The sequence below is a fragment of the Sinohyriopsis cumingii genome, chromosome 17 (genome assembly GCF_028554795.1).
Source record: "Sinohyriopsis cumingii isolate HCF-2022 chromosome 17, ASM2855479v2, whole genome shotgun sequence".
Classification (NCBI taxonomy): Eukaryota; Metazoa; Mollusca; class Bivalvia; order Unionida; family Unionidae; genus Sinohyriopsis; species Sinohyriopsis cumingii.
Window position 1 is genome coordinate 75,089,413 of NC_142977.1, and position 21,762 is coordinate 75,111,174.

General features: G+C 38.1%; 1 long non-coding RNA gene across 1 annotated transcript; it reads left to right on the forward strand.

The window, feature by feature from the left end:
- The first annotated feature begins 3,127 nt into the window (after positions 1 to 3,127).
- Positions 3,128 to 17,439, forward strand: LOC149779251 (uncharacterized). Its single transcript, XR_016415593.1, has 2 exons — positions 3,128 to 3,996; positions 16,002 to 17,439. It is a non-coding gene; the product is annotated as an uncharacterized LOC149779251 (long non-coding RNA).
- Positions 17,440 to 21,762: the final 4,323 nt, after the last annotated feature.

The following is a 21,762-nucleotide window of genomic DNA, read 5'->3' on the forward strand; positions in this document are numbered from 1 at the left end:
TGCTGATCTGTTTATGTGCAGTCATTGTGAAATCGTGTTATTTTCATGATCTGTCTATGCAGTCAGTGTGAAATCATGTTATTTTCATTATCTGTTTATGTGTAGTGTGAAATCATGTTATTTTCATGATTTTGCGGATATTTTTGATGGTAGAGAAAGAACTTTGTTTCTTTTGTCTTCTACTTTTTTAAGTCTGTGATGCAGAACACTGGTAATCTATGAATATTAGTGAATTCACTGTGTTAGAAATGCTGAAAGTTAAACATGAGGTCTGGATATTGTTTTACAAACCACACAGAAGTTACAAGTACATTAGCCAGGATCACTTTCTCTTCTTCAACTTTCATTACTCTGCAATGGAAACCCAAACCAGGGGAGGGGGAAAACAAATGCAACAAAAATGAGGCATCCCAAAATTCAGTCACTTGATAAAACTATGAACATTAGTTGTCAGTTATTTCATTATCTGCTGGCTACTTTAGTTCACTCATAAATCACATTATAACGAGGGTATATGCATTTGGAAATAGAAAATACTGTTAAATGTGTCAAATGAGAGTCATACAAAGACTTACAAATATGGTACTAAAATTGCTTCCTCGCTTGGCTTAGAGGTTAGTGTTAGGACTGGTCGGCCTGGTGTCAGGATAATGTGATTGGGTGGGACATCATGCTGCATGTCTGCAGCATGATGCCCCAGTGCTAGGCATCACTATAAACTGCCACACTGCAGACATCGCAGTGATATGATTGAAATATTGTTAAAGCTATGTTAAAAATCAAAATCAGACACACACTCAAATGAAAGTACCCAGGAAACTTAGTGGACTGCTTTGGATCATAAAGATAAACTGATATTAGGTGAATAACAGACAACCTATTCAACTTCCTATTTTAATTTTGCCTCCTTCAGAATAAAACTGATATCCGATGCGAGTTATTATTTTGTTGATGTATTTTGTTAGTGTCTTTCATTTATATTTGGCAATTTAGTAGATGTGTGAATATTTCTGACAAATTATGGACTCGAGATTAATTAATGGAAGATGGTGCACTTTATCTTTGTCCCACAACTCCATTTGACACTCCAACTATTTAACAATGTGAAACTAATGTATTGAAAATTTATGTATAATTTTATTTAAATAGAAGTTATAAACATCTTGACAACTATACATGCACTTTAAAAGTAGACAGTGGTGACTCATGTCAATACTGGAGATACATAAAAATGGTAAACAACATATCAAATCAGGTTCGGATAACGCTGTAAGAATCTAGTAATGAGAGAAAACTGAGGTAAGAAATGGGGTGGAACCGCTTGGATTTGAGATGAAAAAGAAATTGTTTTTACAATCAGATGACTGCTGCAGAAGATAATACAGAAATGGATATACTTACCTGCTTGCACATCCAGTATGGCTGCCAGCTTGAAATTCTTGTTATTTTTCTACCTCCTGAATGGCTGGTAGTCTCAACATGAGGTTTTTATTGAAATACTTCGTGTGATGTTTAATTGAAATGTTGCTCAGAAATTCAGTATCCAATCTGACCTCCAATATGGCTGCTACAGTGGCTATCTTTAAACTCTTATCACTGCTTCTGAACGAATGATTATATTAGCATGGGGTTGGCACGGAAAGACGTTATGATGTATAGCGATCGTAAGTTAAAAATGGTGCCAATCTGTCCTCCTTTATGACCAAAACAATGGTCATGTAGAGAATTGTATTATCGCTATTACTTCTAGATGGCTTTGGTCCCGAGTGGCCGAGTGGTCTAAAGCGCTTTCAGTTACGGATCACTGCCATCTCACCTCTGTCTGCGTGGGTTCGAGTCTCGGATTCAGCCAATGTAGGTATGTGAGAAAGCCTGCCAATAACTTCTCGTGGGACGGTAGTTCTTTCTGGGATTTTCCCGTGTTCTTGTTCCACCATTAATACTGTCCGCCATGTATAGCCTATCGTGTGCTGAAAAATGACGTTAAACCCTACAACAACAACTACAAAAAATCTAGATGGCTGGTTATAAGAAGAGTTCTTATCATGTCTAGTTGGTTCTGAATGGAAGTGCTGTGCATCTGGTATCCAATATGATCACCATGACAACGGTCTTGAAAATCTTTGGTATGCAATGTAGCCACCACGACTTCCTATCTTACATCGTGCATTCACATATCTACTTTTGATTTTATATTTCTTGCCTTTGCTAATCAAGGATCTTATATTTTTATTTCTGGTTATTAGTGACCTTGTGTAAACAATAAGGTGGCTATCGGCTATTAAAGACGCTAACCGTCTTATAAAGCTGCTATTTTGACCATAAATTCTTTAATGGTATAGGATTTATTAAAATATGTCAAATATTTCTAAAAGAATGCATGCCTTTTAAAACGAAGGAATATCAATTAAATATGCTATATTAATTGTTTTACTTTGTAAATAATTTGTCATTCGTTGTACTGTTGTTGTTGTTGGGGGGGGGGTCGCGTCTATACACGTCATCTAAGGTGGACTACGATTTTCAATACACTAACTTCTATAACCCCTATAGGGCCTATACAATCCTCTTAAATCAATTCAGTTGCTGGTTTTACCAAACTGCAGTTGTCGAGTCTACTGAAGTAAGATTTCATTAAGGAAGATTTCACATTTTAAAACAAATCGCAAAATCTTTTCTTATGCATTACTGTGCAGTATATTTTCTAACTGTGAAAGGTACCGGACTGTAAATTACATTACAACCAGACAACGATTCTACTAGTTGAGCGGGTGGTGATGGTTACTAAATATTTTGATATAATTTTCTATTATCATACATTTCATAAACTTCGTTTCGTGTAACATAACTGACAACAAAATATTTACTTTTATTTTGATATCCTGTATTAAATATCCTACTGATTCGATAACATATGGACTCGTTGTGTCGAATTATGTTGTTATGTGCAGACCAGGATGATCCCCATTTTGCAGCATGGGCTAAACAAAATGCCGCAAAACAATCTGTACAAGGCTATACAACGTTCTATAACTAATAAATAACACCATATGTGGTATGTATGCCCATCTAATTCATAAATTATTTTACTAATTTAAAAAAAAAAGAACATTAAGTTCTATGGGACAAGTGTTATTGGCCCGATCCCTAGAACGAAATATTTACACATGATGCAAAATAGTATTCTTTACTTGCAGCTAGGTTAGAATGTAAAGCAATTTTAAATCTTTCGAATGGTTCCGACATTACTCAGTAGCTGAATATTGATTTTGTGAAATAATTCTGAAGCAGCGTGAGGCAATTAATATGTCAGTCTTAAATGTCATGAATAAAATATCTCGCTGTCATGTCCGGAGAGGAAAGGATTATAACATTTATTTACCTGAAAAAAATCATAGCAGACAACATTATGTTATATGTACTTAAACATAACTGGTCGAGTAATTTTTAACTGAGACACAAAAATATGAGTGTTATAGTTATTAATGGATTTGTAATGTTCTCGTATCTCTATGGGATTTAAAAGAAAGAATATTAAATATATTTTTTAAAAATCTCAATTTCTTCACAAATTTAAATGGAATATTTTTCTTATGAAATATGTGAATTTTGACAAATGTAAAATAGTAAGATTAAGTAACACGATCACAATGTGTTAATCCAGCATGAAACAATATCAAGGCCATCATGAAAACTGAACTGTGTATGCGGAATGCTTAGCTTCAATATGTTATGAAGTAATTAGAGTTTTGAGATATAGCACAACGTGACAGAAGTGTTTACATATTTCATGTAAAATCTTTAATCAAAGTTAATTTGTAGTGAAACCAACCTAAATATACACTTTCTTATATAATGGCATATGCCATCTTTTTACTATTTCGATATAATTGAGCCTCGATATACAAGACACCTGTTCACACAGGAAAAGGATGACATTGATGGGAAGTGTTATGGCCCAGGAAATATGTGATTTTTCCAAACGTACACAGAAAGGTATGTTGAAAACGTTTTAACTCTTAGAGACATAATGTTCCTATAAATTGTAATTTAATTGTTCATTTTTGCTCTGCTTAAGTAGGTATAAAAACAGGCAAGGGTCAGCAAATATCCATGTCTGACTGCAACTAGAATATGCAAGGCTTTCCTTGATTAGAACTTCATTCAAAAACCTTGATATCGAAATATGATGTGCAGCATGTCAACATTCCAATAAGTTCAAAACCAGCTACTTCTTGGTGCTTCATGGAACCTTTTGTATTATTACGTGTTTGTTTGAATTAACGGCATCTTTGCCAGCCAAGATTTCGAGGTCATGACCCTACTGAGCAGATATTTATGTGATTCTATCTGTGAATTTCATTTGATGATGCGGCAAGCCATTGCATCCAATCAAAATTAAGTTGTTCAAATTTGAACACTCTTTCTACATGATCTAAACAAGGTGAGCACACAACTTGAATGGCCTGATGAATAAACAGTTTTCCAATGCCGATCCGTGTTTGCATAAATACTGTAAGCGACCTCTAATTCATGTCATCTAGGGAGGGTTCATTGAAGGAGTTCCACCCAACAGCAAAGTCAACCAAAAATGTTTAATGAAAGAAAGCTGTCCCCAGTACATAATATTCACTGTCATAAGACAAATATACTCCTGCAAGGAAACACTCGTTGCTTGCACTGTTGTCAGAGCCGTTTCCATGAGTTTGGGGGTTCTAGGCACAAACTCTAACCTTAAACGTAACCCGATTTCCGTCTCAATCTCTCAGTCTCAGATATAGAGTAGCATTTCCATGTGCATGTGTGTCATTTTGTTAAATTTATTAATATAGTACTAAACTGCTAACACAGCAAACTGCGTAGGCCTACTACGAGTGTAAAACAAATAAATGTTTAGTTAAATATATGCTAAAGTTTTTATTGTTAATTAAATTGAAAGCGAGACTGTATTATTGTAATGAGTAAATGTTTGATTACTTTGACATACATTGTCAGGACATTTTCTTACAAACTTCGAAATTCAAAGACTCCAAGACATCTGATTCTATGTTCATGACAGACAGGCAGTTTAGTCGTTCTTGCATCATACGGCTGAGAATCTAGTTCTTGATTAATTTAAGTTTTGAGAAAGAACGTTCACCGGTACAATTTGTCACCATCATTGACAGAAACATTCTTATTGCAGTTTCAACGTCTGGAAACATTGATTCCAGATTGTCATTCTTTATCATGGCATAGATTACTGACATAGATGGCAATGCTGTTTTTGCACATGACACTGACATACAGTGTTTCAGCTGTACACATTCTGAAATTAGTTCTTGTTGGTCAAGATCTTGAGGACAGAACTTTGCAAGCTTTTCTGTTATTTGTTCAATATTCAAATGGTCCAGTTTGAATAAGAATGTAAATCTGCTGCTGATTTGTTCATGAGCTTCTTTCTCCATGTTTGTTTAGTTCAGTGATCAATGAGTCGATGATTGGCAAGTAGGTTTGAATTCTAAATTTTGTGTTCGCATCCATAACAGTGTCAATTGCAGGACCTTCCAGAAATGCAATTTGCATTTTTCTTTTAGTCTCTCGTCTTTGGCTGTCGTAGTACTCAGCGTTGTGAGTTTTTATTTTGGCCCTGCGTTCATATTCTTCAAAATAAGTATTGTCTCTAAAAGCATCAACATAAAAAGCTTCAGCGATTGAATCAGATTGACGGCGATTGATAAATCCATGTCTACTTTTGTAGAATCTTGCTTGTTTCGTTGAAGCGTCCAATGACATCATTCCAGAGAATGACGAGGACTACAATTTCCAACTTATCCATCTTTTTGCTTATAGCTGCTTCTTCACAGGAAGCGCCTCACAGCATCAACATGAGCTGACCATCGCGTATCTGATAAGCGTTTCATTACTTTGTGTTCATGTCCTAAAGATGTCTCCAGGACATGCCAACGATGCGTTGATGCCACGAGAAAGGCATGTAGTTTTTGAAGAAAGTCGAAGTAGGCTATGACTTGCGTGCAACATTCAAGAGCCTTCACGCCAACTAAATTCAGGGAATGGCCCACACACGGAACGTATACAGCTAATTCGTTTATTCCTTTTATTCTAGCTTGCACGCCGGATTATTGACCGGACGTGTTAGAGACATTCATTATCATAGGACTGTCCACGGTAATCTGCTATGCTGATGTTGTTTTCTTCCAAAAAGTTCACGATGGTGTCCGCAAGATACTCTGCTCCATGACCGCGGATACATACAAATCCTAAGAACGGTTCCACTGGTGATACATCTTTCACATATCTCATGGTCAGTGTCAATTGATCGGTGTGACTCATATCCGGGGTGGACTCCACACTAAGAGAGAAATAGTTTGCTTGTCTTAGTTTTGAAAGGATTGAGCTGACAACTTTGGTGCCCACTCTTCACATATAGTTGCCGATAGATAGGAGGGGTTACCTTTTCCAGCATTGCCGTATCTCTTCAAATGCTCACTGAGAAATGGATAGAATTTGCAAATTAATTCCAAGCTTCCCAAATAATTTTCATTGTGCTGTGAACCTAGAATCTGATTGTCATCTCTAAAAGACAAGCCCCTGGTTACCAAAAGCTTCACTACAGGCACAACCCGCTGCAGGACATCACGCCAATATTGCTGTTAATTGCTTCATTAATTGTGTATCAATATGACCAGCTCCTCTAACACGCTCAGTGTAAATAAGCATGCGCTTTGGATGACCCTAGCCATTTTCATGTTTGCTGAGATGTGTCATTGCATTCTTCCAATCGTTAAAGCCAGTTGTGCATAAAGCAGATTGATGACACATCGTAGTTGTTGAAAACAAGCGACACACAATGCAATACACGGACTTCTGTGATGGAGAATAGAGTAGCCACTCGCGACAAACTGATTCACCATTTCGCAGTTCACGGCGGAAACAGGAATCAGTTAAGCAACGAATCTGCAACTTATCTCCAATTCCATACACGCGTTGAATCGTACTAAAATCAGACTCTTTATGCTGGCAACTAGCGGGACATCTACGAATCCAATACGATCGTAATTCCTCAGTGATTGGACTCCACAAAGCTGCATCTCTTAGATAGCCCGACGAGATGACACCTTGTGGATTTATTTCCACTGTTGGTGTTATGACAGTATCTGAACTTTCAACGGATAGACTATCACCTTGCACTTGCAGCGACACTAGCTGTTCATCTTTATCACAGTCAATGTCATCAGTAGACGAGCAAGACCACGTAAGAGTATCTTGCGTCTCAACGATGTCGGACTGCAATGATGATTGTCCTTTCTGATTTTGAAAAAAAAACACGATACTTTTGGATGTTTGGCCAACCTTTCCAATTCTGCTGCTTCCTTCTTTCTCTTCGCAACACCACTCATATAATTTCTACTCTTTCTTGGTGGGTTGTCTAATGGTTCGTTTAATAGATCGCAGACAAAAAGGCAAATCGGTGATAACTGACAATTATAATCTGAATCTGCAGTAAAGTCTTGTGTCAACAGGTTACTGTCAGTCATTATATCCAGACATACATACAAGTCTTGTGTCAGTCATTATATCCAGACATACATAGGAGTCTTGTGTCAACAGGTTACTGTTAATCATTATATCCAGACATACATAAAAGTCTTGTGTCCACAGGTTACTGTCAGTCATTATATCCAGACATACATAAAAGTCTTGTGTCAGCAGGTTACTGTCAGTCATTATATCCAGACATACACAGGAGTCTGCCGAAAGATGCAATTTAACTTTCGGCCGAAACCGAGACTAAACAGAAAGCAACAATTTGGTCACTTTCTGCACCGATACCGAAACCGTCATCGAAATTTTGTTTTTGGGCCGCCGCTGGGCCCCCTGCTGCGCAGGGCCCTAGGCACGTGCATCGCGTGCTTATGCCTTTAAACGGCTCTGACTGTAGTATTATAACAACTAGACACTGACGTTAAGTTTCGATGTCTTGTTCCTGGATCATTTCAATAAAATCTATCAGTACATAATAGTCTGTTTCAATGTTAAATAAATTAAATAATGTCTGGAAATCATAGAGTGACCACAACAGACGAGAGTTGAAGGTTTGCTTTGTATTCGTTTAACCCAGGTTACCAATGTGGTGGGAGATAACTGCACGATAATTTGGAAGATTAATTTACTTACTCAAACATTTCTTACCTAATTTTCCAAAATGATTGCCTCAGCATATTGTTATAAATACGGACGTTCAAATGTTCAAAGTATTGTTTATTTAACTAGCTTTTCACCCAATAATGTCCAAATAATTCAGAGTATTATTATTACTTTGTCAGTCCCATATTATTATTATTATTTAGTAATTTATATATGTCATTACCTAAATGGGGTGTTGGACTAGACAGGTGTTAGTTCTAGTTGTGAATTTGACCCTTATTTAGCAATGTATATATGCCTTACATAAAAGGGGTGTTGGACTTGACAGGTGTTAGTTCTAGTTTTGAATTTGACCGCGCTCTGCAGTTATCTGACAAGTCCTGTCTTCCACTCCAATATATAACCTTCGGTTTTATTCCACGTGCCAGAACTGAACCAATCAGAATTGGCAGACCGAATTCGCCAACGAATCAGATGTTTGGAGCTGGCAAACCTCAGTCTAGCGCAAATTGTGCGATATCAACCACATATGAATATGGTTCAATATATTTCAGCATATAAAACATTCTCACATCTTATATCTTATTCTGTACAAATTTCTGAGACAAAAGCTCTATATCCTAATTTGTCTATATAGTTTTCAGTAGCAGAACAACAGTTCTCGAATGGATAAACTGTGGCAAACCAATGACAGGGTATAATGATACTAAAAGAATTGCGGTTGCCAGGGAGGTTGCAACTATACACAAAATAAATTGCATTACTCAATAAATCTAACAGTTTTTAATATAAAGTCAGTATATTTCAAATATTACTTTCGGCAATAAGTTCATTGTGACTTTAGCTGAGTGTAAATGTATGTGAGCCTCATACTTGTAATATCGAACCGTCGAGGTCATGGGTCACAAACGAACAAAAATGGCGTCCACAAGAACTTGGCTTGATCGTTGAAAAGTTCGTTTACCGCTAAACACGAACAACCTGAAACTTCATGTTTATTACACGTGTCGTGATGTTCCCATTAAACAACCACATTATGAGACATACATCTGGTATTAAATGAGGTAACACAACCATGTAATTTGTGCAAGAAACGGTGTTGAATGTAAAATGTCAAACCTTGACAAGCCAAGTGTTATATAATGATCAACATGGTAATAGCTAAAACTTATTGACAGAGATTTCCTACAGGCATAACAAATATAGGATTAGCCAACTAGTAATTCAGTATAATATGACTCCATGGACCGAATTAATTCTGAGAACATGCCTATGAAGTGGCGCATTATCGAAAATAGGGAGAAGTTACTCGTAAAAATTCATGTAACCACAAAGCAACTAATTCGCCACAACTTCATGCTCTTGCACTTTCCAAGGTCCAATGAGCTAAACATGTAACACTAATATCTTAAAAGAAACATCTCTAATAACATATGGAACATTCACATACAGTAGTAAAACTCCATCGCAACCCCATTAAGGTGCACATTCTCGTTAATCCTGAGTCTATTACACTAACCCCATCTTAAAAAGTTCTAATTCTCCTGAATTTATGCATTGAGTTTTTCAAGGTTCTAGCCGTAACGCTACATTTGCCTTTTCTATTATTTATAGGATACAGTCCAAACTCGGATCTCTGCATTTGCCACTTTCTTATAGAATATCCGGAAACCTGTAACAGTTAGGGATGTCCTGTCTTACAGCAATGATACGGGTGGCTGCCAAGAACGAAACTTGTCCCTGGAAGCACCAGTGGATTGTAGCGGTCTATGTGATCTCTTCGGTCTATATCAGGGATGTGTTCTGGAGTCAAACTTGCTTCTAGGGTAATGGCAGGATACTCAAAACTGAGCAACTTCTTGTCGGCGGACATCGTCTTCCATGACCTTGGTGGCCAGAGAATAGACACTGGGCCTCCGCTAAATCCTACTACATCTTCTTTGTCCCAATCGCTCCTTGCTGTCGGAAACATGGGCACTGACCCAGCCTTCAGTAAATTCCTCGTACTATCTTGAATTTTGGACATTGGAAACTTCTTGGGAGGAGATGTAACAACTTTAGAAGATAAAGTCGATAGATCTAGTGGAGTATCTGCAGCTACAATCTTAGGGACCAATGGCTGACTGGTGATGTTCAGACTGGAGAGGGTCAGACTTGGAGATCCGGTGGCTGGCTCTGGTAACTCCATCATCAGGTCCAGTGGAATATTTTCTAGTTCTGTATTATGGTCTGATGGGCCTCGTGAAGGCAACTCTAAATATCTGGACAGGCTCTGGACGTCTGTGCATGGCTCTCTTAACAGCACTGTACGTTCTAGGCAAAGCAATGGACTGGGGCCCCCTACCGGCCAATATTCATTAACAATATGGGCATCATGATGCCCCTAGAAGCGTGAGGCCCTGGGCAACTGCCCAGTGTACCCATGCCTTAAGACGGCACTGCGTCTGTGCATCCTGATAGGCTGGCTTCCGATATTGGCGACAAAACCAGCATTGGCTTCTCTGATGTCAGGGGAGTGTCAGGTTGATCTTCAACGGAGTAATTGTTTGATTTAGGCATGGCGGGTTGAGAGTTCATGGCTGCGTCCGCTGCTGGTACTGGGCAAGGATAATCTGTTACAGTCTATGATGCATATATGGTCTTCCTGAAGAGAATAGTTACAAAACTTGAATGAATCCCTGACTTCTGGTATAATTTTCTCTGATGAACTCATCCTTCACCTCAAACCCTCCAGAGACGGGCCTGATGCGATTAGGGTCCAATGGCACCATCATCTTCCTTGACAGACTCTCGAAGTAACGCATTTCTTTTAATATGTTGTCAGCGAGATTAACCTCGTACCAGGTTAAAAAAAAATCCCCGACCTTCAGAAAAGAAATATACCCTAGTACTGTCATTCCCCAGTTGCACGGAGTCAAACTGTGCGTATTCATCCCCAACAGATGGTGTGGTAGGTGAATAGGGCTGGGTTTCTTCTAGTCAAGGCCTTTTCTGAGGGTTATCGTGCCGACTCGCATTCACTGTGCAAGACACCCATCCATCAATCCATTTGTTCCTTGAACGGCTGGGGCTCCTGCACCTGTTCAACCAATTCGAAATGGCCCAACGTGCCATTTTAGCAGGCTGACTATGATACTCTGTTGGCCGTACAATCCATAGTCCTTTGGATGGAGTGCCAGATAAAACCCATTTGGTTCCCCAAAATAATCCTCAGGCAGCCCTTTAATGTTCAGTCTATGCTGCATACAGGCATGCTTTTTCAGATCGTTTAATTTCTTAAAACCTTGTCCTCCAGACGACACCGTGGGCATATGACACGTATACGATTGTGTGGCGGTCCAGCCAAGTGGGCCTTGAGATCTCTCTTGTTGGGAAATTCAGCTATACGTAGCCAGCACTTCATTCTGGAAGGACAATAGAAGGAATCATTGTAAACAGCCATGTTTTGCTATACATATGCGGGTGTGTGGTATCTCTCACCACACGGTGTTGCCTACCATACTGGGAATTGAATTTTTTTATGAATTTATAAAGTACCTACTGTAAGAGTGTTCCCCTTATAGGGTAATCTTAGATGTTTCAGAGAGTTCGCAGGAGGAATCCACCAAATCATGAATATAACCTCGTTAAGCCCAATCCCGGGAAGCTCAGCTCTGCTTGATCAGGCCAGAGCTTTACACAACCCATTTGACTCGCGGTAGCTACCTATTAAAACAGACACTGGTGTGCCGGTGTCGACTGTCCCATATGGCATGCCTTCCCTCTCACGGTATGGAACTCTTTCATCCACTACGTCATCCTCAGAAACTCTATAAAACTGAACACAACCTCAGGGCAGGTGATCAATAACATAAGAAGGAACGAAGAATATGTACAACTGAATGGAAACTTTCTACAACTCTTTCATTTTTTTGTCCCAATTAGAAATCTATCGTGGTAGGTGCTGGCCTCAATAAAGCATCAGCCTATCAATATGGTATGCTTTAGCCGGTTGTTTTTGAAATTTCTTCACCATATAAGCTATGTCATCAATTTTCTTCATAATAAGGTATGGGCCCTTCCATGATGATGTCATCGTTTGACATACACCTTCTTTACGTACAGGATCATGAAGCAAACCAGGTTGACCCACCTTAAATGACCTTTCTTTTGCTTTTAAATCATAACGTCTTTTCTGGTAAATATCATTTTGTTTTAGGTATGTCCGTGCAAATTTGTGAGTTTGTTTCATTTTCTCCTGCAGTTCATCAACGTAGTCATCGGCATGCATTCTCTTTACAACATTTCCATGGACAAGTTCCCCAATAACAGCTAACATCGGCAGTGTCACTTCTCTACCCAACATCATCAAATTTGGGCATTTGCGAGTACTTGAGTGTGTCGATGCTCTGTATGCCATCATCACTTTCGGAAGATACCAGTCCCAATTATTTTGATCTTTTTCACAATACATTGTAAGCATGGTAGCAAGTGTTCTATTAAATCTTTCCATAAGGCCATTTGCTTGAGGTCTTAGTGGTGTTGTTCTTGTTTTATTGGTGGAAAAAAAGTCACACATGCCGCAAATAATCTTTGATTCGAAGCATCTACCCTGATCTGAGAGGAGCTGGAGTGGAGTGCCAAACCTGCAGACAAATTCATTAACAAAGGCCCTGGTTACTATGGGTGCTTCTTGATCTGGCAGAAGTATGGCCTCTGTCCACTTTGTGAAACAGTCACAAAGTGTCATTATACTTGTTACCATTCTTTGTACAGGAACGTGGCCCTAAGATATCAAGAGCATCCTTTTCCATAGGTTCACCGACTAGATGTTGTCCCAAGAGTGCACGATTCTGTTTATTGGAAGGTTTACGTGCGGCACATTTGTCACACCTCTTATAGTAATCTTCAAAATACTTTTCATTGCAGGTCAGTAGAAGTGTTGTTTGATTATTCCCAATACCTTTTGAGCACAAAGATGACCAGCAGTTGGAATGTCATGGAAGTATCTGAGAACATAAAAAACGAGTGCCTCTGGCACTATTACATGAAGCTTGGAACAACCGTTGGTGTCATTAATCCATCTTCTGTATAGCATTCTACGATGCAACTCAAGCCGATCCCATTGTCGCCTTAATGTTTTCAGTGAGGAAGAATTTTCAGATATACGTCGCCATTCCGGACGAGCGCACCCTTCATCCACGGCTACCATTATCGATGCAATATCTGTGTCCTCGAGCTGCCGATTTCTAACTTCTGATAGTTTCCATCCACAGAGCAACTCCTGGTTTGCGGAGAAAGTAGACTCATTATCAGCAGTTTGATTTATTGTAATAGTTCTGGATATAACTTGCTCAGTTGTATTTGAACAACCCAATTTCTTATCAATTTCTTCCTCACACTGTGTTGACTCTGGTTTAAGTTCAATCAATTTGTGTTCACTGTCTTCATCTGAATCAACGCGTCTCTGAACTTCCTCTTGCCTCCTATAGGTGACATATGGATTTCTCGACATTGCATCAGCGCTGGAATGTTTCTGGCCAGGGCGATGTGATACAAAGATATTATATGTGCCCAGTTCCTGAAGCCACCTTGCAACGTGTCCAGCAGGGTTACGCAAGTTCTTAATCCATCTAATAGCTATTATCCGTTCTCAAAATTATTTATTGTCCATACAAATATGAATGAAAGTTTCTTTGAGCCGTAACAACAGCAAGTAATTCTTTCCTTGTCAAACAGTATGACCTCTCATGAACGTTCATAGTCTTACTCATATAAGCTAAGACTCTTTCTGTTTGATGATATTTTTTGTGACAGGACTGCACGAACAGCAATGATACTTGCATCAGTGTCCAGAATGAAACGTTTGTTTGCACATGGATATGCTAGGACAGGAGCAGTCGTCAGAACCTGCTTCAACCTCTCAAAGGCTTCTTGACACTCTTCGTTCCAGAGAAAGGCTACTCGTTTCTCACACAGCCTGTGCAAGGAGCGTGCAATTTTTCCAAAGTCTTTGACAAAACGTCTGTAGTATGAGCACAGTCCCAAAAAGCTTCGAACGTGTTTAATATTCACTGGAATGGGCTAGTTATAAACTGCAGCAATTTTTTCATGGTCCGTTTGGACTCCTTCCTCAGACACTATGTGTCCTAAAACCTTTACTTACCTTTTAAAGAAAACGCATTTGGAAGGTTTTAATTTGAGATTCGCTTCTTGCAGTCGTTGAAAATTTTTTTTTTTACAGCCTTTCTAGGCATTGTCTGATGGTTGATACAGAGGTTATTATACCATCGATGTAAAGAAGACATTTATTCCACTAATCTTCTCAAAACACTTTCCATCAAACGTTCAAAAGTAGATGGCGCATTGGATAATCCGAAGGGCATAACCAGGAACTGATAAAGGCCAACACTTGTAGCAAACGCTGTCTTTTCTTTATCCTCAGGAGTCATGCACATCTGCTAATACCCATAATTAAAATCCATACTACGGAACCATTTTGAACCATACAAAGAGTCTAAACAGTCATTGACCCTAGGAAGAAGGTAGGAGTCCTTCATTGTTAGGTGATTAAGTTTCCTATAGTCGACACAGAATCTAGTACTTCCATCCTTCTTGGTGACGAGGACAATTGGCGAGGCCCAAGCACTGTTTGATGGTTCAATTATACCTAGTTGCAACATCGTTTCCAATTCAGATTTCTCTGCTTCAGGTTTGCTAATTGTTTGTCTTCTAGGAGGTTGTCGTACCGGCAGAGCCTGTCCTGTATTTATCCGATGTTGTACTCTGTCCGTCTTGCCAAGATCTTCGGGAGTCTTGGAAAATATATTTTGATATTTCAGCAGCAGTTTTGTAAAGGCCTTTTCTCATCCGGTTCAAGTTCAGTAGAACTTCTCTCAAACATATCGTTTAGGTGGTCTGGCAGCTGATCTACTGCAGGGATCTCAGGTTTAATTGTTACGCTGGCACATCTATGAAAAGGCTGATTCTGTTCTTAATAGGACTCGCAGATGCCTATATCAGTGTTCACATTTAAGATGGTTTCAGAGTCACCAAAGTTAATTGCTTGAATTTATTTGTCATCAGCTCTTGTATTGATGATTCCACTGAGCAGACATACTCTATGTGTCTCACTAACCCTGTGTGACACTTCTATAATGCCATCTTCAGCTAAGAATTCTGACTGTAGGACATGAATTGGAACCCACGTAACGGTGTTTGCTTGCAGTTGTGTCGTACTTCTTACTGTGACTCGACTTATCATTTCAGCTTCTCCACCAATGAAAACAACTTATGTCACCGTTCCCAGTTATGAGTCTAAGACCTTTATAGTAAATTTTGTCACACAAATTTTAGGAGAAAGTCTTGGCCTATGATACCTTCTTCAGTAATATCACAGATAAGAAACTGATGGTTGCATGTCTTTTCATCCATTTTAATGTCTACATCTATTAGACCATACACGTGTAAGCGATTACCATTGATCTCTTGTACAGCTATTGCTTGTTCCTTCAACCGAGGTCTGTTATCTACTTCTATTTTCATAAAGTCTCTGACAACAGTGTAGATGTGGAACCACTATCAATCAGAAACTGCGTTTGAATTCCACATATATGTCCAACTGCATAAAGACCATTGTCCCATTTATTTAAATTGTCACCCACTTGACCAGTTCTGACATCAACATAACTCAAAAACTTGCCTTTGTTTTGACTAGTCCCATTAAGATCCGTCAACTGTTGGCCTAGACAGATAACGGGGAATCGTTTCCCTGCTTTTCTTGGTTTAATTTATTATCATTTGGTACGGCATCTTTGTTTCTTTGATCACGCCTATAACCACCATTTTCAGCCTTGTTTTTTTTTTTTTTGTAGAGTGGACACTTCCAGAAGAAATGGCCAAGAGACTTGCACAAGGAGCAAGCTTTGTTTCCTTGCTGATGGTTTTAGGAAGATCTGTCAGGGCCAGATGGATTCAACCCCTTCTTTTCTAGACGGTCAAGACGTTCAACAACTTGTTGAAGAGTTTTCTGGATAATGTCTATGTTTTTTAGAATTAGAGCAAGAATTTCCATTGGTCAATCGAACACTGGATTTCTTTTTAGTGACTTCATTACCAAGTAGAGATTCATACCTGTGCACAACTTCGACTGCTTCAGCCCCAGTCTTGCACTCCTTGTCGATTCAACTGCATTTCATCTCGTATGGAAGTATTCTGAAAAGTTGATTCAATGTTAGCATTTCTTGAGACTTGGCATCTAAGTTTGAATATGCCTTCTGTCCAACTGTCGTAGATCACCACCCAATGCTACAGTGGACTCATCGCTCTTGCGTGCTCTTGATTCTAGAAGTGCCAACCATTTACTCTGAGGTTGGGAATTTCCAAAGCGTTGCTGAAACCTGTTTATGAGCACTGAATAAGAACTCTTCTCCGTCGCGGTAAGACTGACGTAAAATGTTCTTGCAACACCACGGAGACAAGCAGCCGGTGTAAGGACTTTTTCTTCAAGACTCCATCGACCGAGTTTTGCATAACTTTCAAAGTGTGCTATATATTCATCCCAATCTTCATCTCCACTGAAATGATCAGGTTTCATATAAAATCGTCCCGGCACTGGACCAGGATATCCGCCAATCATAACCACTGGCCTTTCTGAATGTGGCCCATCCCGTCCTTTGTGGCCTCTCAATATATCATCATCTTCTTCAGCATCATGAAAACCATTTCTCTCATCTGGAGTCAATTCATCTTTCTCAATCGCATCAATGAATTCATCATCTATTTGGCTGTCATGGACACCATCACCTTGTCCAGCTCTTGTTCTTGTACCCCATTAAAGCTGATATCAGGATCAGGAGAAGAAGCCATTGTCCTTTATCAACTAAAACAACTCTGCTCGAAATTTCAAAGTGCCACAACACAACCAATATAAACTGGTTCAAATCTATTCACAAAAACAGTTCCACCACAAAGCGAAGCGAGGTTGGGTTTGAATCACTGGATGCTCTTAAAAGTAGAGCATCCCACTTCATGACACCAATTTGTAAGCGACCTTTAATTCCTGTTTGCTAGGGAGGGTTCACTGAAAAAGTTCCACTCAACAGCAAAGTCAACCAAAAATGTTTAATGAAAGTAACATAACTAAGAAACTCGAAAGCTGTCACCAGTACATAATATTCACTGGAATAAGACAAATATACTGCTGCAAGGAAACACTCGTTGCTTGTACTCTTGTATTATAACTATATACTAACGTTAAGTTTCGATGTCTTGTTCCTGGACCATTTCAATAAAATGCCTCTGCACATGACAGGCTGTTTCAGTGTTAAATAAATTAAATAATGATTGGAAATCATAGTGACCCCAACAGACGAGAGTTGAAGATTTGCTTTGTATTCGTTTAACCCAGGTTACCAATGTGGTGGGAGATAACTGCACGATAATTTGGAAGATTAATTAACTTACTCAAACATTTCTTACCTAATTTTCCAAAATGCTTACCTCAGCATATTGTTAAAAATATGGACGTTCAAATGTTCAAAATATTGCTTATTTTACTAGCTTTTCACGGAATTAATGTCCAAATAATTATTATTATTACTTTGTCAGTTCTATATTATTATTATTTAGCAATTTATATATGTCATTACCTAAAAGGGGTGTTGGACTTGACAGGTGTTAGTTCTAGTTTTGAATTTGACCGCGCTCAGCAGTTATCTGACAAGTACTGTCTTCCACTCCAAAATATAACATTCGGTTTTATACCATGTGACGGAACTGAACCATTCAGAATTGGCAGACCGAATCCGCCAACGAATCAGATGTGGCAAACTGGCAAACTTCAGTCTAGCGCAAATCTTGCGATATTAACCACATAAGAATAAGGTTCAATATATTCCAGCATATAAAACATTCTCACATCTTATATTTTATTCTGTACAAAACTCTGAGACAAAAGCTCTATATCCTAATTTGTCTATATAGTTTTCAGTAGCAGAACAACAGTTCTCGAATGGATAAACTGTGGCAAACCAATGATAGGGTATAATGATACTTAAAGAATTGCGGTTGCCAGGGAGGTTGCAACTATGCACAAAATAAACTGCATTACTCAATAAATCTAAGTTTTTAATATAAAGTATATTTCAGATATTACTTTCGGCAATATGTTCTCTGTGACTTTAGCTGAGTGTAAATATATGTGAATCTCGTACTTGTAATATTTGAATTGTGGTTTTAAAAAAAACAACACAAACGCCGAAAATTCTGTACAACTAGTTTCGCATTTAATGTATGCTTCTTCAGGCACGAATTGTTTTGAAAGTAACGGATGACGTCTTTTATTTTAAAACAACAATTACGTCATTATGTAACGTCATAAATTATGTGCATCATTTTATTATTGTATTTGTAATATAAAACCATCGAGGTCATAGGTCACAAACGAACAAAAATGGCGTCCGTAAGAACTTGGCTTGATCGTTGTAAAGTTCGTTTACCGCGAAACACGAACAACCTGAAACTTCATGTTTATTACACGTGTCGTGATGTTCCCATTAAACAACCACATTATGCGAAACACATCTGGTATTAAATGGTGTAACACAGGCATGTAATTTGTGCAAGAAGCGGTGTTGAATGTAAAATGTCAAACCTTGACAAGCCAAGTGTAATATAATGATGAACATGGTAATAGCAAAAATTTATGGACAGAGATTTCCTACAGGCATAATAAAAATGGGATTAGCCAACTAGTAATTCAGTATAATTTGACTCCATGGACCGAATGAATTCTGAGAGCATGACTATAAATTGGCGCTTTATCGAAAATAGGGAGAAGTTATATGTAAAAATTCATGTAACCACAAAGCAGTTAATTTGTCACAACTACATGCTCTTGCACTGCCCAATGTCCAATGAGCTAAACATGTAACACTAATATCTTAAAAGAAACATCTCTAATAACATATGGAGAATTCACATACAGTAGTAAAAATCCACCCCAACCCCATTATGGTATGGTGCACAGCTGGTTAATCCTGAGTCTGTTACAATACATTTCACTCAAATAGACCTGTAATGGCTTCCCTCTGGTGCATGGTCATACTTTCGATGTTATACTTACAAAGTCTCCCTTTTAGGTAAATTGCCTTCGCCATTTTTAACAGATATACATTACACCATGCTTTTGGTTAGCGGGCATTACATACTAAGGGAGGTAACTCATGAAATCCAACAGATGTCGCTAGGACAAAGCACTATTATATCTGTTCGATTCGCCAAGGTGTAGATAGGGTCATCATATCGGAACCTTGACTTGCGAAGATGAATTAACGGCAGTTTTAACACATTAATTGTCATATCATGCAAAGAAATTGGAAGGTAACTGTCTTTCTAGATGACACGACGAAGCAACTGACTGACTCGAGCTGAACTGGATGGATAACCATGACGGAAGTAAATTATTACCACCATCCCACTCTCCTTAAAGATAGCTTTGCACTTTGAAATTAATCATTTGAGAGAAAAAATTATATGGTTTTATTTAATGTGTCTTATGGTATGATGCTTACATTATTGAGGTTTTTATTATTATTACTGTGTCATGTAATAACACCTGGTCAGCATCATAAATTGCATATTCTCTTATATTTCATTGCAAACAAGACCGTGGAAAGTTTTGGTGTGATGTTTGATAAATCTGTGGTGCATGTGTACATACATTTAGATTCCATGTCCAACACTACTTTCGTGAATATTCTCTTAGGAATGATGGGAATGATGACCCGTGATTTGTTAATTCTTTCAAGCAATGTGTAATTGATATATTTTCATCTCATGTATTTTGCTTCCACGTGAAGGAAATATACAATAAATAATTTACTTTATTAATGCTAATAATGAATGTATTCCTAGTTAAATCTTTGTCACTCTATAATTAATTTAGTTTACTAACGCCAAATATTGCCTGTGGTTGATCACTGGTAGTATTTTTGTGATCACACTGGCTATAAATACCTGTACTTTTATGTGAAAGCAGCAATAACTGAATTTAACAATGAATTTTGTAATAAGTATACTTTATTTAACTTTAAAACTACCTTGCAGCCGTGACAGTTGTATTTGCATAATGGCAATCCCACCGTTATAATGTGTAGGTAAAAAATATATTAAACGAACTACGATCTAAAGATATACCCATTTAATTGTATTTAGTTAATTGTATTTAGTTAAATGTATTTAGTTCACAAGGTGAATGTTCTCCGTATATACATTTATTTATGTGTGATCGTTTGTAAATGTATGTTATTTCTCACCTTTAATTACTTTATGTCAAATGTTTGCCGTATTCTCTGTTCTATTGATTGTACTCTTTCTAAAGTACGGAGGGAATAAATATACCAATCAATCAATCAGTTGGGAATGCCCACATGGGCTTAGAAGTCTAGTTAGGAATGCCCACGTACTGTCGTAATTAGCATTTAGAGTTTATGAAAGACGTAGGATATACTAGCTATTCTCGTAGTTCAAAAACCAAAATCGGACTTAATCGTTGAAATACAATAATTATAAAAGGATCTTCGTTTTTTTTAAAAAAAAATTCAGGTGAACTATTATTTGCTTTCTTTTGTTGCATTGTGAAAGCTCGTGAAGATAAAATTTGAAAATACATTAAAACAAGTAGAATGCAACATGGTTTTTATCCTTAGCACACAGATGTTTCTTCATTAAGTGTTGTTACATAGAAAAACTTTCCTGTCAGGTAATTTCAGTGCACGTTCTACAAACAAATCACTTCTCGTTTTCCAAGAAAGGGAAATGCTTCAAATTATATTGCACCAAACAACTAAAAACTATACAAATGACATATCAATAACTTGTATAATAGGCCTAAAGAATACAAAGATACTTGACTCAGTCGAAGATACCTTTTTACCCAGTCACATTAAACAACCACATTATGCGAAACACATCTGGTATTAAATGGTGTAACACAGGCATGTAATTTGTGCAAGAAGCAGTGTTGAATGTAAAATGTCAAACCTTGACAAGCCAAGTGTAATATAATGATGAACAAAGTAATAGCAAAAATTTATGGACAGAGATTTCCTACAGGCATAAAAAAATGGGATTAGCTTCAACAATTTTTCATATCGCTACGATGTCTACAGTGCGGCAGTTTATAATGATGTCTTGCACTGGGGCATCATGCCGCAGACATGTATAATGATGTCCCACCCAGTCACATTATGCTGACACCAGGCTGACCAGCCTCAACACTAACCTCTTAATGCTGAGCGCCTAGCGAGGCAGCTGTTAGTACCATTTTTGTAAGTCTTTGGTATGACTCGGCCGGGGTTCGAACCCACGAACTCCTGCTTCCGAGGCGGACGCTCTAACCACTAGGCCACCGGAGTGGTCCCCAGTCAGGTATTAGATAAAGCATACAATATAGATATGAAGGCTGGCTCTGACGTTTCCCTCCCATTCACCTTACGTTTCTCATAAATTAACGATACACTAGAATCTGCAAAGTGATACGTTAAACTCACTGTTCTCATGTTCTTGAATTACATGTCCATTTCATGCCATAACTAGTTACACTAATTAAATTATCCTACCAAGTACATTGTA